The sequence below is a fragment of the Scatophagus argus genome, chromosome 18 (genome assembly GCF_020382885.2).
Source record: "Scatophagus argus isolate fScaArg1 chromosome 18, fScaArg1.pri, whole genome shotgun sequence".
In the NCBI taxonomy this organism is placed as follows: Eukaryota; Metazoa; Chordata; class Actinopteri; family Scatophagidae; genus Scatophagus; species Scatophagus argus.
Window position 1 is genome coordinate 2,530,631 of NC_058510.1, and position 26,182 is coordinate 2,556,812.

Genomic DNA, 26,182 nt, shown 5'->3' on the forward strand with positions numbered 1-26,182 from the left:
AAACTAACAGCAAGAATCTGACAAAAGATCCACTGTACCAATAGCACTCTACCATCTCAAATCTAAATATGATCTGTAAATATAATCCTGACATTTGTGCCTCTGGTTCCTACCTGTTGACACAAGCATAAAATTAAGAACATGGCTAAAGCTGTTTTTCAAACATTTCAGGACCTACAAGGACATTAAGAAAAATCAATTGTGTGTTTTATTATCTTTGCTGAGTGAAGCAAAATGTCAAACTAAACCACTGTTGCAGGTAAAATTTCTATATGTTGGAATATGGGTTATTTCCCTTCTGATATTTAAATTGAGTTACTTAACATAGCCAGGGCAGTGTATAGACAGAAGTTATTCCCACAGCTTTTCTGTTTTGTTGCTGAATTCTCACTCCACTTAAACAGTTTCCTGTCCTATTCAGCCCAGAAGAAGGACTTGTACAAGTTTCATTTTGCTTTTTTCTCAAGAAGAATAGTAAGCTTATGCTGCTGCTGTATGCATGCTGAACTCTGCTATCATCTCTGCAGCTGTGTGCTTCATGCTGTCCTGTAAGTAACTGCTAACTTCCTGCTGTTGTGCTTCATGTTGGACTGTGAGTAACTGCTAACTTCCTGCTGCTGTGCTTCATGTTGGACTTTGCTAACATCTTTGGTGCTGTGTACCTCATGCATGACTACTCTAAGATCTCTGCTGCTGTGTGCTTCATGTTGGACTGTGAGTAACTGCAAACTGTTCTGCTGTTGTGTGCTTGATGCTGAACTTTGCTAACATCTCTGCTGTTGTATGTTTCATGTTGGGCTGTGAGTTAGCTGCTAACATCTTTGGTGCTGTGTGCTTCATGTTGGACTGTGAGTTAGCGGCTAACATGTTTGGTGCTGTGTGCTTCATGTTGGGCTGTGAGTTAGCTGCTAACATCTCTGCTGTTGTATGTTTCATGTTGGCTGTGAGTTAGCGGCTAACATCTTTGGTGCTGTGTGCTTCATGTTGGGCTCTGAGTTGGCTCCTAACATCTCTGGTGCTTTATGCTTCATGTTTGACTGTGAGTTAGCTGCTAACATCTCTTCTGTTGTGTGTTTCATGTTGGCTGTTGCTATTATCTGCTGCTGTGTGCTTCATGTTGGACTGTGAGTAACTGCTAACTTCCTGCTGCTGTGCTTCATGTTGGACTGTGAGTAACTGCTAACTGCTCTGCTGTTGTGTGCTTGATGCTGAACTTTGCTAACATCTCTGCTGTTGTATGTTTCATGTTGGACTGTGAGTTAGCAGCTAACATCTTTGGTGCTGTGTGCTTCATGTTGGACTGTGAGTTGGCTCCTAACATCTCTGCCGCTTTATGCTTCATGTTTGACTATGAGTTAGCTGCTAACATGTCTTCTGTTGTGTGTTTCATGTTGGCTGTTGCTATTATCTGCTGCTGTGTGCTTCTAATCTTTGCTGATTCTGCTGATCTCTGAGTTTCATGCTGGACCTTGTGAATGTTTTTGCTACTGCGTACTCCATGCAGTTTTTCTCTATAGCTGACAATATTTCTGCTGTTGTTGCTACTGTTGTATTGTTTACTAGTGTCTTACTTTGCCTTGACCTCAGAGCTCAAAGCATTCATTAAATTCTGCCAAGACTAACGTTGTGTGGTTCAGTTGAAAGGGCACTTTGTTTCTCTCCACCTTGAACATTTCCACTAGATGAATTCATCCTGCAGCAGGTTACAGTTTGTAAATACTTAGGAATCTGGTTAGATACTGAATTGTTCTTCTCTCAGTATTTCACCAAGTTTCAGTTGATGATCAACATTTCTTTTACATCTGCTGACAGAGACATGATTGTCCAGATTACTATAAATCCTTTGTTTGATCGTTCATTCTGCTATCCAATTTGTTCTAAAGGTCCTTTTCAAGTCATAGGCCCGCTGCCTCCTGAGAATACAGGAGGCAGTGGGCCTCCTGTATTCTCAGATTAAATGGCCTTCTCTGCATCATTGTTGGAATTTATGCGAGAGTATAGGCGCCCACATGCAACACATCCTTTAGGCTGTTGTTAGCTAATGAAAGGAATTACCAAAAAAACACTAAAACTGGATAAATTTAACTCAAAGCATTGCTTTTTTTTTTTTAACCTAATTTTAGATTTACTTATTTATTTATTTGTATTTACTTCTACAAGTGTCTTCTGGCACTTCCCAGGCTGACAGTGTAAATAAGATAAGAAATTGTTCTTAATGACTGGACTTTTCTTTTTCTTTTCTTTTTTTTTCTTTTTTTTTTTTAAAAAAGGGATGAACAAAAGTATAATCTGACATGCAGAGTCAAACTACTCCACAGCATTAGATACAAAGTAGTGCAAAAAGAGAATTGCATTGTTTTGTGAGTATTTTGGGTTATTTTCCCTGTGTGGTCTTAAACTATGCAGTACTCACACAGATGAGAGGCTGTTGTCAGAGAAAAGAGTGGACAGGCAGATGGGCAAATGGATTGTTGTGATTGAATGTTATTGATTGGCTGTGTAACTCCACTGTATAAGGATTGATGTGACTTCACTGTAGGCCACATCTGCATAGTAACAAATGCAGGGAAACAAAACAGCTACTGTAGCAGGACCTCCTTCGAAAAAAGACTGATTAATGCAGGTCCTCCAGGGGTAAGAATGGAGGGATGGATGGATGCTAAAGAGGAGAGCCTGGCAGCTAGCTCCTAATGCTACAGGGCGAGTGACGAGAGGGAGGGAGGGAGGGAGGAGAAGGAGAGAGAGAACGTCCGGGGGCAGGCATGCAGGAACGAATACACACACACACTACACACACGTGGGGAGGATTTTGACTCTTTAATCTTGCCCTGTGTTGCTTTGATAAGGAAAGAAATCCCCCCCTTGCAACGAAGATAGAGCTGTTCTCCTTTTGTCTTAAAGTTATGGGCATATTTATGCATGAGCTGTTTATTTGTGTCAGGCTTACAAATTAATTTCTCCTCAAAAATAAATAAATAAATAAAGTGAGCGCCCAAGTTAAATGTGACTTTGCAGAGTTTGGAGACAAAGCGAGTCAGTGCTGATGTCTGTATGTATCGATTGCATCCGCCTGTAAAGAATATCTTCCTTGGCTGCAGCGATGAGTATTTACGTACACAAACCCACGCACATTCACAGATTCACATTCCTTTGAGTCTTTCAATGAAGTTTCCCAAGAGCAAGTGTGTGCCAAACCTGCAGTAGGTCACTGGATGTCAAATGCACCACAGCTCTCACTCCTCCTCCCTCTCAGTTTTGTTCCAAAATTAAATGTGCACATGCAAAAATTGGGGCAGCAAGTTTCACAAAAAGTGACTGCTCACATGAAGGAAAAAACTCTATTGAATTGGTCCCTCTGCTTAGAAGTCTGCTCCACTACAGTAACATGTAATTATCAAAGAACCCATCAACACAAAGCAACAGTTATTTCTGGCAAGCTTTCATTTAAACCCAACCTTCTTGTTGATTCACACAGGCACTCAGGTATACACGCACAAATATGATGTAGCTGTCAGAGGTGCGGAGCTCTGTTTTGAAGCTCTTTCCAGACTTTGAAGTCTTTGACCTTTCTGGTCTGGATCGTCACACACTAATGCAGAACCGGACTGTCGAGTTGCCACTGTCTTGTGCCAAATTCCACTGTAACTGCAAACAGGAAGCCATTTTTAAAAAGAATATTTCTGCTTCACTGGCATAGACTCACTGCATAGTGCAAGAGGATGCATGCATGCTCTGTCCGAGTGGTGCATGAATAGCATGCAGTGAACAGGTGATTAAATCTGCCGGTTCAAACACCAAACTGAGAAGAGGGAAACAAACCAAAAAACATCTTCTCTTATTGACCCCTGAATGTCTGGTTAAAAAGTGGCCTAAATAAGTGTACACACAAGCCACAAACTGTATGCAATTCTGGGTGGTCTTAAAATAAGAAAAAAATATTATAATGTATTAGCCACTTTTTTCAAATAGAAGTTGCTAATAACACAGTGTATAAACTTCTATAATCCTATTACTCATTTTACAGTACACAATACACACAATTATGGACTAAATACATAACACTGCTGTAAGTGTGTGTGTGTGTGTGTGTGAGAGAGAGAGAGAGAGAGAGAGAGAGAGAGACCTTCAGACATCTGTTTATGAGTGTGTACTAGCATTTTACGTCTCTTTCAACCAGTTTTTTTTCCTCCTTCTTCTAGACAGTTACTCATGCACTTAATTTATGGCACACCTGCACTGTGTGTGTGTGTGTGTGTTTTCATGTATTTGGGTCTAACTGTGTGGTAAGTCTCAGGCTCACAGTGGAACTGCTGATGAAGGAATGTTGCTCCGTCTGACTCACCTGATGATTTGTCTCTTACTTTGTGATCAGCGCAGCAGGGAGCTCCCACACAATAGGCATGTGATGAGCAACATGCAACAGCAGTGTGTTTTAGTTCAGGGGTTGAGATTTAAAGATGGAAATTGTTCCTGAAATAATCCCAGAGAAAATGAAAGATATTAATTTGTGTGTTGCCAGAACAAAACTCACACAGTAGCTTCATTCAAGTGGATAAAAACTGCTGACCCCATCCCACAACACCGATGGGCTGCTATGTGAAATGAATTTAATCAAACATGAGCATGTGACCCAATACGGACACTCTCACTTACCCACGTGCAGTCCATCACAGACCTGAAACAGATGTGCTCATGAGACTCGCTGCAGAATGACGTAGTAACACATGAAGCTAGTATAATCACACATTTAGTGAGTGAAGGGTCCAGTCCGCTGCCCTTTCTGAAGATGGGCGCTGAAAGATGGTCAGAGGGGAAGAGCTGGGTGGTTGGTATTTAAAGTTCATGTGTGTAAAGGCTCTGAGTGCGGCCTTGGATGGACGGACCGCTCATTTACATTTCTGCCTCTTTGCACTCGTGCCGGTCTTCTGAAGCATGGCGTGCAGAGGATCACTTCATGTGTGCTGCCATCTTTCTCTCTCACACACTCATACAGGCATGTTGTCTGTTTCTCTGCATCCGTCCAGCTCTCTCTCAGCTGTCAGATGTGTAAATACAAGCCATGCTTCCAGTAAAGCCTTTAGGCTAGCTGGAGTACACTCTAATTATGTGGAATATTATTTAGAGGACACACTTAGAGCAGTTACTGTTACTTGGCAGAGGTTAGGTAGAAAGAACTCTACAGGGACTACAATATCTGTGCGCATGGAAACAAAATGAATGATGTGATTGCTTTTTTTTTCTATTTTTTTCTATTTTCATTTTGATTTTCAGCCTGTTATAGCCTTTGAAAGTTAACCTTTCAACATCAGATCAGACTTCTTGGGGCCAAAACCAGATTTTAACCAATTTGCCATTATAGATAAAATCAAACAAAATATAAGTATCATCATTTGTAATAAAATAATGAGACCCCCATTATAGCCTTTATACACCATCGATGTGTCAAATAAACAGCACAGATATGTTCACCAGCAGACCGTATTCTTATGTTCTAACTTGCAACACATTAAAATTAAAAAAATAAATCCACACACAGCTCTGTAATGATGAGGCTGTAGCACTGACTGACTCATTGACAGGTAGAAAGAAGTCACAATCAGCATGGTTCATCCCTGGTTCATCTGATTTGCCTATCCAGTCCAGTCTGTTCTGTTCATGCTTAAACACCAAATTCACAAACAAACCAATTGAGGCAGCTGTAGATAAGCAAATCTGGTGTTCTGTGAGGTAACACTACTGACTGAGTAACTGTGCTGGGTAACCTTGAGTACCCTTGAGTAATCAAGGTTCTAATTAGTCACTTTCGTCTGTTGTCTTTATAATTTCTGTGCCATTTGTAGGGTGATGAGAATCACAAACAACAATCAGGTAAAGCTGCTGTCATTAGAAGTCATACAACACTATCTAAACTAGACCATTTTTCTGTCCACGCAGAGCCCCAGGTTGAATGTCACTCTCAGTTTCACTACTTTTTGTAGATTGGTAAACATCTGCAGAGAGAGCTGGTGGATTGACTAAATGATAGGTGTTCACTTTAATTATCCATCCTCAGCTAAACCAATGTGTAAAGTTAGTATAATGGAATCCCTATAAAATCCCTCCCGGGAGTGAGAATGCCTGATATCTTGCGTCATGATTTACCAAAGTCAGACTGCTGTTACTGTTAAAATGCTGCAAAAGTATGAGCAGTAACTTCATATGTTTTATTTAATAAAACGTCAGTTTTAGGTTTCATTCAAGATAAAAGTTAAGAGAACAAAAAAATATCTCAGTTTGTCTGACAGTGCTGGTTGTTATGTCTGCCTGCCGTCTGCAGAAATTAAACCATATGTTTGTGATCAGCAACAACACATGGCACAGGCGTGGGATCCTGGGAACGAAAGGAGAAAGACAGGGCCCGTACATCCTGGGTCAGGAAGGAAGAAGCAAACGATAGTGATGACGAAACAGATCCCATCTTTATTAGCAGGACTGCAGGCTTATGTGTCCTTTTGGGCTCAGGTCAGAGCTTATTATAGAAATACACATTTCTCATCTTCAGATTTCACTTTGGACCGATTCCCACCCCCACTGTCTCACGAGGAGGCAAGGACGTTAAAATACCTGAAAGGGATCAGCTTTAAAAATCGGGTGGTGACGGTCGGGAGTAGCAGCAGAGCTTCTGCAGGCCCCTGCAGCCATGTGACAGTGATGTGATCTAGTTTAAACAACAGCTGTTTGTGATTCCAGGGGAAATTAGGAGAAAGATTCCCCTTGAGATGACAGCAGCTCACTACTCCAGTTATCTAAATGAGGTGTCTCCACATCTCCGACGCTCTCACCTAGTAAAAACACACTACCTTCTTCTCATTGGTCTCCGATGATGTGTGATGCTGTTCCATCACTTTGTCTCTCCAACTCTCCTTTGTCTCTCTCTTCCTCTCTGGTAGATCAGAATATAAACTTATTCCCTTACTGCTCTTTGGCTTCCTGCCACCTCTTTTTTCTTTTATCTCGTGTTCGCATAGTGTCCCTTCAGGTTGCATGAATAACACCTGTTGTCATGCATGTGTGTGCTTGTGTGTATGAAGCCATCCTCCTGCCTGCTTTGGTGCTGTATTGAAATGATTAGTGGGCCATTTTTTATGATGCTTGCCTGCTTTCTGGGCATGTGAATACTTGCACAGGACTTATACCACGCTCCTCTTCATCCCCCAGCCTTACCCTGTGGCTATCCCTGCCCCGTCCCATAAAAATGATGCAATAGAACTGAATTAAAGAGGCTGAGATAATCTGTAAATGTGGCAGTATTGTGCCCCCTATAAATTCCTTTAGAATACTAAATGTGTTTAATACAAGTCTGCTGTTTTGTGTCACATTTAGCCCTTGTGAAACTGTTTTTATAGCAGGAGGCTTTGAGATGTTTTAGCACTCAAAGGTATTAATGAAAGTCTGAATAGCAAGAACTATTGACAAAATGTACAGAAATGAAATTAATTCTCCACTGTAAAAACAGTGGAGTGCAGTGCAGTGCCATCAGAGGACAGTGTTCAATGACAAACACAAATAGCACAATCCAGGTTTCATTTGTATGCCAAACTTCAATTCTCTCTTTGCTCTGGTGGGAGCAAAAAATCTCATTGATTATTTTCCTTTTCAAGTTGAGGGATAACACTTTAAGCACTCCAGTGTTAGGAAAATGAAAAGCCACTGGAATAACATATGGATTCACAAACTCACTACCTGCTTTAGAAGAGCACATAAAAATCTTTGGATTTCAAATTTCACTAGAATTAACCTTTTTAAATACTCTCACTGCACTTGGTGTTTTTGGGAAACCAGCTGACCAATGAAACCCTAGAGAGGTCCCAGCCCCCCAGCTTCTCCCTTACGTCTTTACCAGGTCATATTGTTGCTGTTCCATGTTAAGTGCTTGTAGCAGCCGACACATGGGTGTGTTCAATTAAAGTTATATAGCCACCTTAAATGGAGTTGCCATTATGGATAAGGAACCTTTATGGGAACTTAAAAAAATTAAGCATTTTCTTTGAAGTAGAAACCACACCGTGGCTACGAATAGTAAAAGTTGTTGAGTAAAATGCATTCAAATGATATTTACTTTTTTCCATAAAACACCTGGGTTTGATGTCAAACTTTATTGTCCTAGTAGAAGTATTAATTGGTTATTTTAAAAAGATTATATTGGCCAACTTAAGAGTTTTATAAACCGAAAGCACATTGGCAGCATATGGACGTGTCTTGATGTATGGGAGTGGGACAAGGTGCAACACTTTGCTAAATGGAAACAGCCTGAAATGCTTTGAGTTCAGTCACTTGAATTTATGAGAAGATGCTGTAAAATCCAAACTCTGTGTCTGGTTTGTTTGAGCCTCATCATTACAGAGCTGAGATTTATCCATCAGTGGAATCTGACTTCTCTTTATGCGGATGATGTGATAATGTTTAATCGACATATGGTTACATAAAAAGATACACAATACATGAAATATATAAAAATGTTAGAAATGCAACACTGAAGATGTGAGAAAATAACATCTGTGCTAGCCTTTCACTGAGCTGTGACTCTCGCAGTCTGTGCTCAGAGCTAAAGGCTTTGTTGTCAAGTTCTAGGCACAAAAATAACTCCTCGCACCAGACTGCACATTGGTCACCAGTACTCCCACAAATATGCACTCATTCATCAAATCAATGCATTCCCCTCCCATTCACAGAGATCTCCTCCAGCAGAGAACAGTGCAGCACAGCGCAGCAGCAAGCTAGACATGTCTGTTGGAGACTTCACAATGGTTCAGCAAGCAAACATACTTCCCTTAAGGCCCTTGGGACAAACACGGCATCAAGCAGAGGGACTCCAGGAGTGGTTGCTGCTGTCTTTTTTTTTTTCTCTTGTGTACTTGTATTTGTGTATTTCTCATTGCGTGTTACTGCACTGTTGCATCTGTATGTTTCCTTATTGACCGATCAGCTTTCAAAGTAGTCAGATTTGTAAAATTACCCAGCATTAGTCTGACTTTAGGTAAAATATTTTGGTCTTCATTAATGTTCCATCTCTTGACAATCAGCTATATGTCAGTTATGAAATACACTGCAGCCAAAACATACTGACAGCTGATCACAATACTTGTTTTGGAGAAAAGGCATCACCATGGGGTTAGCTGAATGAAGAGATTTTATCCTTAGGCAATTTTGCATGTATTAATGAGACTGTAGTTGTGAAAAATGAAGTAGAACAGATGAGAGGATTTTACGTTTTTTTGAAATATTTTACTTTTTTAATGGCCTCTGCTGATCTGTCTTCACTTAAACTACCAACTCCTGTGGGCATCAATTATCTTTTCTTGTTGATAACCAATCATTAATTATGTAATGCACTGTAGCCGTAGCTTATAGGGAAGTGAAGCGAACTTAACTTTGGGCACAGCGATAGTCCGACACATTTTGCAATCAAATCCAAGTTAATTTAATGAGGAATCATTTTGCCAAAGCAACAATGTTTATGTTCCTAAATCTAACAGTGCTTTTTCAGTGCCGTTGCCATGCAGCTATCTGTGGGTTGGCATGAATCACTGAGCGGTGGGATGGGAAGGGGGCGGTCCACCTGGGTTGGTGTACCACACTGGGCCTGTCAGAGAAAGCAGGAGGGGTGCACATTCTTCACCTTGCCCAGAATGGCACCTTCCAAAGTGGATCCCCTGTCTACCCGTTCCCCAGGCCCCAGATAAGAAGCTCATCCGTCATCCACTGGGGCCGCATTAAATTTTAACTCTGGTTACCGAGTGTGGCCATTCAAACTTTTATCTCAAACCTTCTTTATCTTCTTTTCATTAAGTTCTCAAGCACTAATAGCCCTGCGAGTCTCCGCCGGGGTAAGGATGATGTTCTGAATAATGAAAGCTCATTATTTCTCCACAGAATGCTTGTTAATTCAAATGATGATATTAAAACTATAGTAGCCCTCAGCAGTCGGGTGATTTCTAGCATACTTTATCATGTATCAATATATACTCTGTTTGTCAAAACTGCCCCGAGCCTGGGCTGACATTCTCCTCCTGAGGAGTGGAGTGCTTCAGCTGGGCCTGCAATACTCTAAGGTGACAACTGGCAGAGTTTGTGCCTTTAGGAAAGTGGGGGGAAGGAGGCATGAAGGCAGTGATGGGGAGAAGGATGAAACTCAAAGAGCAGTCGTCGTGCTCCCATGTCTATTTGACGTTCTTCCATCATGCACACACAAATCCCCCTCCACCTCTTCCTCCTCCTCCCACACACACCCATGCACGAATACACTCACATCTGTCATCCTCATCTGTCTTGCCTGATATGTGCATGTCAGCAGACATTTGCACATACTCACTTGGACTCATATATACACACACAAGAGCGCACATGAACATCCTCGGCCATTAACCTTTAAATATATCACCGTAGTATGTTATCTTCAAGACATGACTTAAGCTCAGGGATGTTCGTAGGATGATTGTGAATGAATGTTGATATCATTAAATAATTTTTTGTCCAGATCAATCATAATTTCACAGTCAATCTCATGGTCAGTATCCACGTCACAAGTACAGCTATTACGGTATGTTAGGAATCAGATCAGAGTTTTAAAAAAATAGGAAATACTCAATAATTTTACATTTGAATTAAACTGTGACATTATTAGTTCAAAATTGCACAATATAGCACAACAATGTTTCAAAATAAAATACTTGGATGGCTTGTGTTCTGGTAACCCCGAACCAAATGGCAGATAACACACTTTAAATTTGATGGAGGGAAAAAAAATGAAGCGAGTGTTAAAATTCCTTCGAGGATGTTGCTGCACTAAATATATCCCTCTTATTTCATTACCTGCAGCGCAACATTTATGTTTTGGCATCTCCTAAAAAAATGCCTGTGGTTCTTTGCTTGAAATGCATATCTTGGGGGTGAATGTGATGACAATATGTTTCAAATAGTGTGGAGGCCATATTTATTTTAGATTCCTCAAGAGAACTAAACCAGAGGAAAAAAAGAGGGTGGAGAGAGTCACATTCAAAAGGGCCTTGGGTGCCGTAGATGACACACTTTGATAGGTGTGCTCCTGGACACGTCTTGTTAACACCGGGCCAGATGCAAGCAAAAGAATACATCAACCTGGATTGTATGTGTTTGTCTGTGTGTGTACAGCATAGCAAACAGTGCACATGCACGTGTGTACACATTTATTTCTGTGCATGTTCCTTCGGAGCAGAGTGGTGGGTGAGTTAGGAGTCACAGACTAACATAGCAAAACACAACAAGAAGCCACACAGGCCTGACTGGTTGGTTCACCTCGATGTGGTCTGCATGACGCCCCAAGGCTGACCCACCCGACTATCTGTGAGCTTCTGCTCCAGGCTTCAGGTTACAAAAGTGGAAGCCTGTAGCACAATGTCACTAAGCCACAGGCCCTGAAGGCCTTGACTTGTGTACACATCCGCACGGCACATATACACACACATTCATATAAATGCGTGCAGGAGCCAAAGTCGACCTGCAGCTTGAAGCAAATGCATAAGTAGGTGCAGAACAAGGGGAAAGGATCTCTGAAAGATTGTACCAAGAGGTCATAGGTTAGGTCAGATGTAGTAAAATTCAGGTTAGACCTCATGCTTGAATAATGCAATTGTTCGTGCCTTGCGTTTTATGAGAAATACTCGATTTACCTGCTGCAAAGCAGATGTACTGTGTATCAGCTACCGGCTAAGAGAAAACTGCTTCTGAACAATTTCACTGTTCTCACAGTTCACTGCTAGCAGGACGCTATATTGAAAGAAAGTTAAATCTGACAGACAGCTGTGACAAAGTAACTATTGTGTTATTTTTATTCTTTAAAGTTCACCGTGGAGTCTTAAAAAAAAAACAACTCCCACGTTGTTTATCCTCTTAAAGTCATATTGCCCCTGTTTTCATACATTGCTCCTGATACCTGTGTCATATCCACAGTATCCTGAAAAAAGGAGACTTGTCTCTTTCCATCTGTTTTTTATCTCGTTTTATGCCCGTCCTTTTCCTCGAAAAGCTTTTAAAGAAGCGCAGTGAGTACTGAGAGTGGCAGGCAGCCAAGGACAGTGGACCTGGGGGGCAGACGGCATTAGAATTAGACACACTCACGCTCAGACTGGCATACTGGCCATCGCTATACTGCTACAGTGGCCCCTTGGTTGGTCCACAGTGTGCCTGTGTGTGTGTGTGTGTGTGTGTGTGTGTGAGAGAGAGAGAGAGAGAGACAGCAACAAAACCCACAGCATCAGACTATGATGCAGCTTTCTGCCTTGTGGGTGATGTTTCTTGAGATTAGCAGAGGCCTGGCTTGTCTTCCTGACACACACACCTGGATAGAATAAAGTAATTAAGCCAGGAACTGTTTGTATGATTTGCCTTGTTTAATTCTGATATGATCTGTCAAGATTCTCAAAGTATGAGTGATGTCTTCTGGTTATTGGAAAGCTGAAAGAAAAAAAAAAAAAAGCTCATGCATGTATTATTCTGGGTCGCTCAGGTGTCAAAATAAATCACACAATGTTTAAGTAATTTGACCTTAATAAACTTTTGTGCAGACATGTCCTGATGATGTTACTCCATAATAATTCACTAGTAATTAAGTTAAGCCTGAAAATGTGGTGAGAACATAAAGGTGCAGATAGCGGATGTATGTAAATACCTGATGGCTATTTGTGAGCTTTTAAACTATGTTCTCTCAGTAGAAGATCATCTTTTTAACAGTTGTTTGTAGTGTTTAATTTATATTTCCATTGACTCGTAATCAGGTTTACAAAGCTATTGCAGACCTCAGCCCCCACCCCCACCCCCCACTCTCATCCCTGCCTTTTCTTCCTCTTTTCCTCCCTCCATATACAGTGCGAGTGAAGCAGTGTGGAAACTGTTGTCGTACCTGATAATGGATTTGGTGGCCCCCCTGCAGGCATGCACCATTGGCAGATACTGAATACCACTGTGAGATCAATGGAAGAGCGGGATGACAGAAAGGGAGGGAGTTGTGAAGGGAGGGAGAGAAGGAAGATGAAGAAGGGATGGGGCGGATAAAAACTGAAATCCCGTGGCTTCTCCTATTTGCGAGCGGGGTAGGGTAAAGCCGTCGCCGTAATCTGTTGTCAAGACACAAGGCCGCTGTAATGTCTTCCATCAGCAAGTGGATTATGTGCAGGGGAATTGTAATTTACACCAGCTTCACTTTTATGCGTCGCTCGGCTTAAAAGTTAATAGCATTTAGCTCAACAATAGCCCAGCCACATCGAACCCGGTCTGCAGCGTACCAATCTACAAGTGAGCTGCCATTGAAGCGCACTTGTCTCAAACCTTAGACAATAGGGTGTTCCCACTGTGCTAATTAGCTGACGCCTGCCTATCTCCACGCCACACATGTCCATTGTTGCTGTCACTGTGTGAATCTCTGTCCCACTGTATCTGTACAGGCTATTGTCTGTTCAGGTTTCTCGTCAATAATCCTATGTAACGCCTGCATGTTTTGTCTTTAGCTTGCTAGATCTGAGTCCTCAAGTGACATGACCAGACATGGCTTTGGAGACGATATTTGATTTCCTCTGAATTCCTTCGTTTTGCCTTTTGTCTCAAAGGAATTATACGCCTTAAGAGGTAAAGCCTCATGTTTGCAACTTCAAGTTACTGGGAATAACCTTCAAGGAAAATGCAGAATTATGATTTAAAATAAGACTGTAGCATATCTTAAAGTCTGGAATAATATCTTTAAAAACACACGAGAGAAAACCCTGTTTTGATTTGAAAGAGCGAGCTATATATACAAAGTGTTTCTATTTGACCCAGACAAGATGTAGGTCGCCCTCTTAAAAATAGCAACAATTTGGAGGGCAAGTCTGTAATGTTGAACATCCAATACTTCGTGTCAGACTATTGACACGGAAAATTGGTCGTGAGATCGTTAGAACACAGCGGTTTCCAGAATGCTGGGGTCGCCTTCCCAAGTCGCGTTCCAAAAACATCTCCCAAGTAGCAAGCTGGGGAGGGAGAAAGTCAAAAAAGAGAGAGAGAATGAAGCCTACCTCAGATATTTTCCCAAGCCAAGTTGCCCTTGGGGAAGGCAGGTGTGATGTTGCAAGGTGTCCTCTGTTCTCTCCGGCAGCAGTAAAAGAGGTGGTTGTAGGGAATTAGGAATGGGGTGGGGGTGGGAGTTCAGATATACTGATAATCAGATAGCATGAGTTATGCTTTTGGGAGAGTGTGAGGGTAAAGAGCTGCTTTTAGCCATCTGCAGTACCAAAGGTGACAGACAAACCCTGTCAGTTATTATGGCCACTAATTGCTTCCTGCAGGTTTCACTGCCAGAGATGCTTCATACTGGGTTTGCCTGCAAGAGGATCCACCTACATGCAAACCAGCTGCCTACCATATTAGAGCTTTTTACACATAGATGCTGCTACACTGCCATGAAGAAGACCAGTGCTTTACGGCAGCTTAAGGCCATCCCAGTGTATGTTTTGTTTTTTGTTTTTTTAGATGGTATGCTGGCGTTCTGGAAGCCAGTCTACGTACTCAAGATGGGCAGAAGTGGATGCTATTTAAAAAGGAACTTGACAGGACTGGCCAAAAGTTGTTCATTTAAGCTTAAAAGTGATATGGGTCAATGAGAAGGTTGTATATTTATCATTTATCAGAGAACTATTCAATATGCAGCACGCTAGAATGCACAGTGCAGTTGGTATGTAGCTGGAAGGTTACTTACTGTACATACACACAGGTAAAAGCTCTTCCAGGCCTATTAACCTCAGCACCCCCGTCCTGCCACACCCAGATCCTAATATACTCTAAAGGTATATGAGGCGAATAAGTGCAGTCTTGAATAAGTAAAACTCCATTTCAGCACTCTGCTCTATTATTAATACCGAGCAGGCTGATCTTTGATTAAGCTACTCAAGTGTTCTTCCTGTGTGGGATTTTGATTAAGACTGAGCTGCGTCTTGGAGCAGGAGAAAATGGCGGCCCTCTCTCTTGTCTATCCACCTTGTTCTTTCTGTGTTTCTGTTCATCTTTGCACATTCTCATTTCCCACACAAACCTGTTCTCAAACAGCCACCTCGTCTCCCTTTTCCTCCAATGCAGTGACAGAGAATCAAAGTGATAACATGTATCACCTGTCACATTATTGACTGTGAGGTCCCGATCGTTTGTTGTTGTTGTTGTTGTTTGTTTGTTTGATTGTTTGTTTTTTGTTTTTGGCAGTGCTGCTACTAAGAGTCATTTCAACATAAAGCCATAAAACCTTGCACACATGTTTTCACCCATCAGTGATCTGTGCAAATTCTCAGTAAATTTTGAACCTGTTTGAAGTATGTTCAGTGGCAGTCATAAACGAATGCTGTCATCAGTTGCCATTCAGGTTATCAGTTCTTTCTGGTATGCGTTTTAATTTTGAAGTGACAGGTTAATGTACGCTGTTGCATAACCGAACTGGTGTCGCATGTTTCCTGTTTGTCACATTCAGACAAAGAAATGACCAATGTGGCTTACTGCGTGCCATCACTGAGCTAAAGTCATCCGTCTCTCTGTGTGATGTTTTCCAGAACCTGTTGCAAAGTCTGCATATTCAATCAAGCACAAAGACTTTTTTTAACCCCATAATACATCCGCAAACACTGTATGTCGTTGAACTGGAAAACGGAAACTCTAAGACAAACATTTCAGTTTGTGAGCAAGCAGGTTGATAAAAGATTTAGATAAGGTCAAACTTGGACATGTGCCTCAGGAGGAACCGTGTAATTCACAGTACACGTCTTATCTCTGTTTTCTTTAGTGGGAAAGTTAAACCTCAATCAATATTGACCGTTATTGATATTGATGGTAGTAATGAAAGATGCAGTGAGTTTATATTTTTGTCAGAAACCTGAAATCCATAATTCTTCCCAGAAACTATGAAGAGATGAGTGACTAATCCTCAACCATCCCTTAACACAAACTCCCAGCTCTCATGGCCAACACCGCAATGCAAGGCGATGCTGAAAAAAGGAGCTTATATACTTGGTAAATTAAAAGTACAAACAGTTTTTATCCAAGGCTTCACCCTGAACAGTAGAAGCCCACTGATCTTCACATGATGCTGCAGAGGAAGAGAAAAACACTTCTGTGTGCATGTGTGTCATATTTGTGCTTGGAAAGAAAGCGTATCAATGTTTCCCTACAAGCATCACTTTTTTCTTCAGCTGTGATGCCAAAGTCTCTTGACGTTCATCATTGCATCTGTTGTTGATTTGAACGCCCCGTTTGTCGCACTGAACCTCCAGATCAAACCCTCCTCATGCGTTACATGCAATGCACACGCACATACACACACATACAAGCACACAATATGGAAGCACAACTGGGGAGGGATGTCACTTGTCTTCCAAAGTCTTTTTCTTTTCCTTGAGGTGCTTTGAACAGCATCTCGGGCTGCTTCTGCTCTCCTTCTATCCTCTCGTACCCCGTTTTCCCATGATCCTTTTATGAACACCTCCTCATGCAAAGCCTCCTTCTCCACTTGGGGCTACTTCTGTTCCATTATGCATGGTGGCGGGATTAAAACTGTAGACGCGGTGGCTTCCCCTTTTCGGTGTCACGTGCAGGCACCAGTCCGCCAATGGCGTGCGAGTGTGTCACGCAACAGGGCGCCCCGCTTGGCCACCCACACATCTCAGGGAGTGGGGAGTATGTGTGAGGAGCACGGTATCAAACGGGGAACATCTGTGGCCACTGGGCTGTGGAGACCGGGGACAATGGTGGCCCCGGGGCAGCCGCAGAGCCCTGGCCCGTGCCGCAAAGGCTAGACACAGGCTAGGGAGCCATCCATGCACACACACACATGAACACACACACACACACACTGAGGGGTGGGAACCCATGCGCACACACACAGGAAGCAAAACAGACTGGTGCACGCCTGAAACACACACACACACACACACAGTGGACGAGCTTATGGCAAGAACCAAAAGGCCCGAAACAAGCTTTTTCATAATCTGCAGAAAATGGAGAACACAATACATGTGCCAGAAATTACTTTTAAATGGCAAAAGCTAATGAACTCTTCTCCGTGGTGGTTGTTGTGGTGCCAGTAGGAATACTAAACTATGTTACGAGTTTAATATTGTTTGAAGGAACAGTTCAGCCCAAAATCAAAAATACTGACTTTTCCTCTCCATCTGTCTTGGTGTGAGTTGTCGTGCTTTGGAGTTATCATGGAAAGAAAGCAAGATTTTGGGATGAACTGCCTCTCTAAGGCTTCACTTCTTTAGATATAGTCTCCATATGTGCATAATGTTAAGTTTTAACCACTCATCAAAGTCATTTGTGCAGATGGTGAAGAAACATGAAAGACGATTTAACTTGGGTTTTTTTTGTTTTTTGTTTTTTTTAAATTCAGACTTTGAGTGTGTCCAAATTTAGGATGAAGCATTGGCCAGCCTCACCACCCCCACTTTCACACCACTCACATGTATTTGCTATCTGAGGCGTAACCATTATTATCATTTTAAACAGCTGTGTGATCCAATTGAATGTCTCCTGCCCTGTCCTAATGCTGTGTACAGAGAAAAACTGAGTCACTCATTGCTACGCTGCAGTAAGAGCGGAGAGGTAAGTGATTCTCTACAAGCTCCCCGCAGAGACACATCACTACCGTTTATTCCTACAAGCAGAGATGATAACGTGCACACACTCACACACACACACACACACACACATTAATGCTATGATACACAAACAGTCACACACCATTTGAATAACATATTCCACAGCTGCTGCAGCTCTCAATGGCCTCCCATGTGGCTTTTGTGTGTTGACATGTGTGAAAAGTGTGGGCATGGAAACAGACACAGATGCACATGGACTCAGACACGCGCGCACACACACACACACACACACACACACACACACAAGGCAGATCTCCTTACAGTATGCTGTGATGTCACCTTGTAGAAAAAGCCTGCTCCACCTTGTCATGTTGTGGTATCCCATGTCTGAAATCAAATGCCCACTGACATGAAATATGATGTGGGAACTCTGTGTGTGTGTGTGTGTGTGTGTGTGTGTGTGTGTGTTTGCGTTTGCGCGCGTCTGTATATGAATGGACCCAGGTGTGTATACCTCCCATAAGGGATGTGTGGGCGGGTGGTGCTCCATCTGACTCCACCTGGTCCCCAGTGTGTACACAAACACAAATACACACCTGCGTAGCGTGAGCAGTAGCTGGAGTCGTGCCACGAGTGACAGTGTGGTGCTTTACAGGGAATGTGTCATGTGGAAATCCTTAAAAAAAACTTTTCTCTTTCACACTGTTCTGCGTGTTTAATGCATCACAATATCACATTCAGTGGTTCCCCAAGGTTATTTAGAGTTATTTAAATGATCAAGATACAAGGTTGCAGGCGATCATTTCTTCTAGTCTATCATTCCATAGGAAATCTAGGATTTGCAGCTTGTAAAATGATTATCTCTGAATATCAGCTGAATATCAGAGGACCTTCGTGCTATCCATCATTTTGCAAGAGCAGATGTCACACTGCAAATGCTGAAGACTTTACTGTGGGAGATTCTGCTCCCCGAGATATCCTGCACTGCAGTTTCACTGTCTGATTAACTTGTAATTCACGTCTGTATTTTTCTCACGCTTTTGAAATGAGTGAACTCTCTCAGCACTCAGTCATGTGTTATTATTAGCCATATACCACCACGGTTTGGCAGGGTGATTCTTTTCACTCAGAGACAACAAACGCTGGCTGCAAGTCATTTATTTGCGCTTCCTGTTTGAGTTTTAGATTTCACGCGCCATCTTTGATTACACAGACGCATGCATATAATCAGAGATGCACAAATACTTTTTCTACACACACACACACCCTTTTGACACACACAGCACAGTCATTCAGACGGTTTTAGACAAGTGATTCCTTCCTGTATCAGCTGGCCTCCGGATAAGAATAATCAGCAAGATAACTGTGGGAAGGTAACCACAATGACAGATTTGAGGAAGCTTTCATTTGCTGGTCAAAAAAGAAAAACCTCAAAGTTAATCAGAAGAAGATAACCGCGAGCCATAGGCTGGTGCAGGGTATTTGATTTTTGTGTTAGTTTTCAGTTCATGAATGGGGAATTTGTGAGCCATTCACATTCTGAGTGAAACCAAAGAAAGTCATCAGCAAAAACACTAGCACCCTTTGTCATGCTCAACATCAGATATTTAAGGTGGTGCTGCAGAGTTTCATTTTGCACACAATTTGCTTTGAAGCACAAAGTAAGGCTAGATTTCTGGCACAAAACAGTAAGAGGGTGTGCTGTTCAAAAAAAGGGCAAAAAGTTTTTAAAATTTTTTGTAAGCTTAAGGGTGGACTGAGTGAAATACTGGGTGGGGGGGGGGGTGTCACTGTATAATTTATTAGGTCACACACATCAGAAAGGAAAATGCAGGGCCCCCAAGGAAAAGTTTGTCGCCTCGGTGCAGTAAATAACACACTGAATGTGGACGACAAGTGCCATTTCATTTAACCGAGGCCCTCACCTGATTGACGTTTGACCAATGCCATGTCTCTTTCGCCTTCTATCCACATTAATCCCACTTCCTTCAACAAAATGCAATTCTGGTCTGTTCATTTATGCTGCCATTCACTGTACAGCACCGATAGTTCATAGTTTTGAAAAATAACAACAACAAAATGTCATTTTGCTGCTCTTTTTTCTGACATCTTATAATACATACCTCACCTGGAGAGTGACAGAGCGTGATGGATCGACTTACAGACGAACACACAGATGAAAGACACTGTAGGTAGGGCGGGGAAAGAGGCGAAAAGGTGTAAATGTTGAGAGAAAGAGGGAGGAAGCAGAAGGAGAAAGGGGGGAACAGAAGGAGAGATTTGAGTGAGAGGGGTTTGATATTTCTGTGGCCGTACACTTGTAAGCTCAAGCAGTTTCTTCCCTCCAAGGGACAGGGTCCGTTAAGTAGCTCTCCACTGCCTACAGTTTAGAAAAGGACCGAGGCAATACTGGACTAATTTAATCAAAGGTTACAGGCCCAGCATAGAAACACAATATTATGGCGATTGTACAGGAAAAGGAAGGCGGGGGGGGGGATATGTCATTTCACCCGGCGAGGCTTAGGCCTGCTGCTTTATCTCAACGGTTTCTAACTGCTGGCACCAAAACACATTTACATTTTAGCTAGAGGCCGGCAAGACAGGTGGATATCGTATGAATGGCTGGCCGGCGAGATGTGCGACTGACTGCCATGACTGTAAGGAAGAAGAGAGCAAGGCTGTCTCACTTTATAAACTTTTGCAAAGCCTCTATGAGAGTAATGCAAACAGTTCTTCAGTCCACCAACAAGAAAAGCATTTTGCCAGTAAAACTTGATGTAGATGTACATGCAATATTAGTTTGATTTAACCACCAAACTTGTCCAGAGATATAAAAAGATTCCTTTAAGGATACGACTAGACATTATTTTGTTAAGTGGTGTACTTATCACAAATGTTTCCAACAATGTTCGATGTTTCCTGTTGCTCTAACTTCCAGAAAAGAGTTAGAGAGTGAGGAAGGAAGTCCTTGAACGCGACAAAAGTGAAAACAACTTTAAAACGTTACCTCATCCGAAAACATTTCTGTCACGTCCAACTGGTTTTCATCTGCAGTGCTCATTATTCAACAGTAAGGACAACGGTGCTACTTGGCAGAAACTACATGCTGTGCATTTAATTATCAACCCAGATCATTTCAAAAATGCAGGTTTACGACTTCATAATTCACAATCCACAAGTTTCTCATGTTAAAGTGGAGGCGGCTGAGCAGCTTTATATTTTATTTTTTTATTGGAATTCCAGAGTGGGTCTTTAGCAACTGTGTGAACACTGACAGCAGTCAGACACATTGTGATCTGTTTAGCTCAGCTCACTGGACGTGTCACTGTATAATAAACTGTCATAAGTGTCAGTGTTCTTCACCCCTAAGGGATGTGTGTGTGTGTGTGCGCGCGTGTGCATTAGGGAGGGGATTCAAAGGTATGTAAGAGACTACACTGCAACACAACAACACACAAAGCTCACAAAAGATACTGGATTACCAAAATTGAATATGCAGTACCCACAGACCACACATTCAGACGTGATATTCCCAACTTGATTACAACAGTAATCATTTATCCAAAGCCCTGCTTACAGTACCAAACACTGAACAGATCAGCATTAATACCCAATCATAAATCCCAAAAGAATACACGCAGCCTGATAAGTTCCATTCTCATTCTCATGGACAGCTGCCCACTGCGCACTGGAGTGACTTTTGTTTTGTGTTACAGCCAGTGCTGGATCCAAAGGCAGAATTAACACAATTGGTCTATTATGAGATTAGGCCTAATGCACACTCCATCCCAACACACAACGAGCCATAAATACCTCTCGATTGAAACCCAACATGATTTGCTCCTAATCATTCTGCACGCAGGGAATGTAACCGAATAGTAAACAAATGAGGTATATTTAGGCTGCGTTTCGTCATTTCAGCCACGCATCAAGCGGTTTGGCTGTTCTGGCTTTTGGGAAGCTGTGGAGAGAGACAGGGAGTGAAAGAGATTATCTTGTATGTGTGTGTTTGTGTCCACACAAACTGGTGTGGTTTATGGGAATGATAGAAATAGTCCGTATATGGTGCGTTCAGTTTATTAGTGTGAATAGCCTGTACTTTAGAAAATATTACAAATATCTGACGTGCAGATAGCCGAGATGTGAACAGCCACTGCCATGGCCTCGCTTGATGGTGATGTGGGGGTGGAGGTGGGGGAGGTTGGGGCTGGTGTCAGGGCTTGAGCCTATCAAAAAGAAATCAGCTCGCCAGCTCTCTGGGTGCAGAAAGGCACATCTCGTCGGCTTTCACGGACCAAGATTGCTTTCACCTGCATTCCCCGGGGCGACGCGCAAAACACAGGCCTCAGCCAGCCTGCCAGTCACACACACTCATGCATGGACACACACATACATATATACGCTGAAACGCACGCATATTCTCTCTTATCTTTCATGCCTGACTACAATAGAATCATATTAACCCGCTCCATGCATTCCCAAACATGCAGTATTACGTGGGAACGTTGGACGGTGCAGGAAATCACAATTATAAGCGCATACATTTAGAGCGCCTTTGTTCCAGCTCCTGCTTGCAGTTCTGAGTGTGTGCATGAGTGTGTTTGTCAGCATGTGTATGTGTGTGTTTGCATGTGTGTGTATGTGCAGCAACGTGCATGTGTGTGTTAAGGTGTCTGATAGCTAGTCTGAAATACTCTGAAAGCTGCATTCAGTTGATCTTCCAGGAGGTGGAAAAATGATGTCAAAAAGGCAAATCTGTATTTACCGGCAGACAGGTATCCTTGACTTGACAGCTATACAGTCATTATCTGCCTGTCATGTGTCGCCTCGGGCCACCCTGCCTTCTCCCAAAGCCCACGGTTCCCATGCATCAGACGCAGCCCTATTAGCTTACCCGCTTCCAATTCAAAGGCCATCGCCAACCAAAAAGACGCCAGAAGGACAAAACAAGGTGTCATATTTATGAATGTGTCAGCACGGGCCCTCCTGAAACCCAGGGCGCACCTTGAGCAATGAGCCTGACAACTCAACAGGGGCCTTTTCCAGGCAGGAGAAATGATACCTTCAAAAACCACTGGCGGGATGAAACCAGAATCTGTGCTGGTGCGGCGTCGACGCAAGGGGGAAAGCACTCGTAAATCACCTCAGCATTATTCAGCCCCAATTAGGGGAAACTCAACCTGTTACGTCGAATAGAAGAGAGTGAATATCAAATGCTGAATAATGACTGGATGAGTTATAGAAGTTGAACAGAGAGGAGGAGGTAGGGGGTTGTGACGGTGATGATTACCTCAGTGTTCACTGTTCAGGTGTGTTTTCAGGTGTGTGTGTGTGTGCATGCTGGGAAGCTGACATCCTTAACTCTTGAGCATATCCAGGTGCAAGCAGTGTTCTACAATTTCTACATCTGCATTGTTAGTAAATGGTCGGGTAATTGCTGCCAATTAACTTATCCGATTGCAGATAAAAGTCCCATGTTTTGCCAAGGAGCAATAATTAGACAATGTTATAGTGTACCATTTTGACTGGTGGTGGTTTCCCATTACCTTTTAGTTCAAAACTACAGCTACAGTAATATTCACACATGGGTGGGGTGTTACAGTTTGGCTGTGTGTGTTGGGGCAGGGGGCCTAATTTGCCAGTCCACACTTCTCCTTCTGTGTGTGGATTTTTGAGACATATGGGGACAAATCTCCTTTGACTGTGTCCTCCATAAAGACCCCTGACCCTTTTCAGTCTACCTGAGTGTCCAGGGAGAGTGGCTGGAGAAAACAGAGGAGGAGTCACATGTGAGGGGCAAGGTGGTTGAGAGGGACAGAGGAGAATTTGTCACTGTCTCATTGATGGACCAGAGAGCCAGCACGTCCACACACCGTTTGGGATGCACCGATCCACCTTCAGAATCAGAAATCCTTATCCGTTGTGATATCACCGGTCATCTGCCAATGCTGAGCTTAATCTGAAACCACTGCATGTGTTTCAAAATTTAGAAGGTGCACTGTGTGGAACTCACCTGAGTCATTTATTGTTATCAGGGCTTGCAATGGCACTAAAAATGGGAGTTGTGCAGCCCACAGCAACTGATTGAATGTAACCGGCAGCAAAACACCTTAAAAACATAGTACAAAGATTTAACATGTAGTTGTGTAGGGTTCTTTCAAAATATGAAAATGGCTAATTTTGTCAGCTTATTCTTTCCCTAAAGCACTAAAGGCTCAATGTGGTTTACCTAACTGCACAAAGGACACAAGGAGAGTGGAAAAAAAATACCTTTCAAGCAAAAAGTGAACAGTACACTAAAAAGTGCCTTCTCCCTGCAGACGTTTGTGGCTAAAATGCATGACGGACTGTGGATCAAAATATCCATCTTAACCAGTCCGTCATTGATACCCATCTACCCAATGCCCAGGCTACAGCCTGTTTGCCCTCCTGCCGTCTGCCAGCAGATACAGAAGTATCCACTGCTGTACCACCAGGCTGCAGAGCAGCTCAGCAGGCCTAAAAAAATGACAAAGCTGATAACATTTTTTTTTCTTTTTCTTCCCAACTTTTACACACAAACCCTTATTTCAGTCAATTTTCAAACATTCATTGAATATTAAAGCCTGTTAAAACTCACAAGGTATCTTATCATTTCTTTCTTTAGAAGGGGTCAGACACATTTAATGCCCATCTTTCCTACAGCCATGTATGTTTGGCTTAAAAAATTCTTCATCAAAACTACCGATGAGTAGGCCTACAACATTACTCTTTATTCTTTTCTCTCTTTCCTGAAGTTCTTTGCTTCTCCATCTGCCATCCTGAGAGCCAAAAGCATTACAGTCGGATCAATACACACTAGCAGCTCAGAATTTATATCATCAGCAGTGCCATTGATCGTTATCAGCAGCTGAAAATTTCTGGGGCAAAACTAGGGCAGCTATTTCTTTCTCATTGCTTCTTCCATTGTTTTTTTTTTTGTTTGTTTGTTTGTTTTGTTTTGTTTTTTTTGAGAAAAGCAAGCAATTCACAGATATTTAATGACCAAAGAAGAGCAGAAACTTTCTACAACCCTGTGTTTAATTTGCGAAGAAAACCTATTTTATCTGGACACTTGTTAGTTTATGTAAAACATTATCATTAGTTTATATAAACATTATTTCTTCTGAAAAGGGTGATTTTATAGTCTTAGTATCTGTAGCACATCCATCCAGCTTAAATACTGTGTATAATGTTTTTTTCAATGTAAGAATGTGAGGTGAATGTCTGAAAATCACTAAATGTTTTTGAAGAGACTGACTTGTACATACTTGTACGTGCTACTGTTTGTCCCTCACACAGTCCCTTTGCTCGGTTATCTCTCTTAACAAAAGGATTTTTAGTTTAGAAATATGTAATGTGGCTGTTGAGTTTTATTTAAGACCATCTGAAAACATACAGCATGTTTACTTAGAGAGAAAACACTTGATTTGTACCAAAAATCAAAACAATCCCCCTCCTCTCTCTGTCTCTGTCTCTCTCTCTCTCTCTCCCCGTCTCCCCCTCTCAGTCGTGGGAGAATGACAGGTGTCTTGGTCCAATACTGTGGCTTCTCTGAAAGACAAAGCAGCTGGTTAGGACCTCAAGCAGTGTGTGTGTGTGTGTGTGTGTGTGTGTGTTTCTGTGCAATGCGAGAGAGAGACAGAGAGACTTATAGAAATATATAACTACTCCTCTTTCATATGTCATGACTTGGTAGCAGCATAAAACTGCAGGTGTAAAAGGGAAAATGTGGGAGTGGTCTGGTGATGGCAGATTCATCCAGCCATAAGCATATGGCTTTGTGATCGGGTTGGGTAAATAAGGGACTGGAGCAGTTGGATGTGGTTTCATCTGTTAGGCCTTAAATTGCTTTTAACTTGATCTGAGAAATCCCATAAGCCACTCTTAAAAACAAACATCTTTTCTACTCATTATATTTCACAATATTCACTGTTGGCTGTTGGCTGAATCAGTCAGTGCATTTGCCTCTAAAAGTATGTGTAGATGACTTTCTAAAAAATATGTCTACTTTCTATTAATACGTCTATCAGGAGTTAGTGTGCTGCTAGACGTTAGATGAGCTTTTGCCATCTGTGCCATATGTGCGTTTCCATTGGCTTTGTTAGCATTTTCTCTTTGCATTAAATTCTGTATCACACTGGGCTGTATATAAGGTCAGACAAATTAAAGGGGAAAATTTATTCTATAACATCAGTATTGTTGTTGTTATTGCTGACATTGCTCATTAAAACCAAAAGGTATTGCTAGCCTCAAGCTAATGATCAGGTGGCCAGCCCAAAACATCACATTATATTAGTGTCAATGAAAATATAAACCAAAAAAAGAATCGAGAGATGTCTTCATGTTACTCTTCATCATACGATTGTGTGACTGAGTGGATTCCATATATTTAACACTGTTTATTCCCCTATAAAAAGCTTCACATCAAGTCATTAGGACCATTTAGTAAAATGGTCAGTTTAATGCTCCCAGTGCCACGTGTCCTTGAATTTTATGTCCTCGTTGCAGCTCCATGATGTTTGGAAATTAAATGTTTG

The 26,182-nt window shown here is 42.1% G+C and overlaps 1 long non-coding RNA gene across 1 annotated transcript in view; it reads left to right on the forward strand.

Annotated features, from left to right (window-relative positions):
- Window positions 1-241: 241 nt before the first annotated feature.
- The window catches only part of LOC124049971, a 31,451-nt gene continuing 5,510 nt past the window's right edge, over window positions 242-26,182 (forward strand). The window contains exon 1 of the long non-coding RNA XR_006841517.1: window positions 242-714. This is a non-coding gene — a long non-coding RNA (uncharacterized LOC124049971). The remainder of the gene's footprint in view (window positions 715-26,182) is intronic.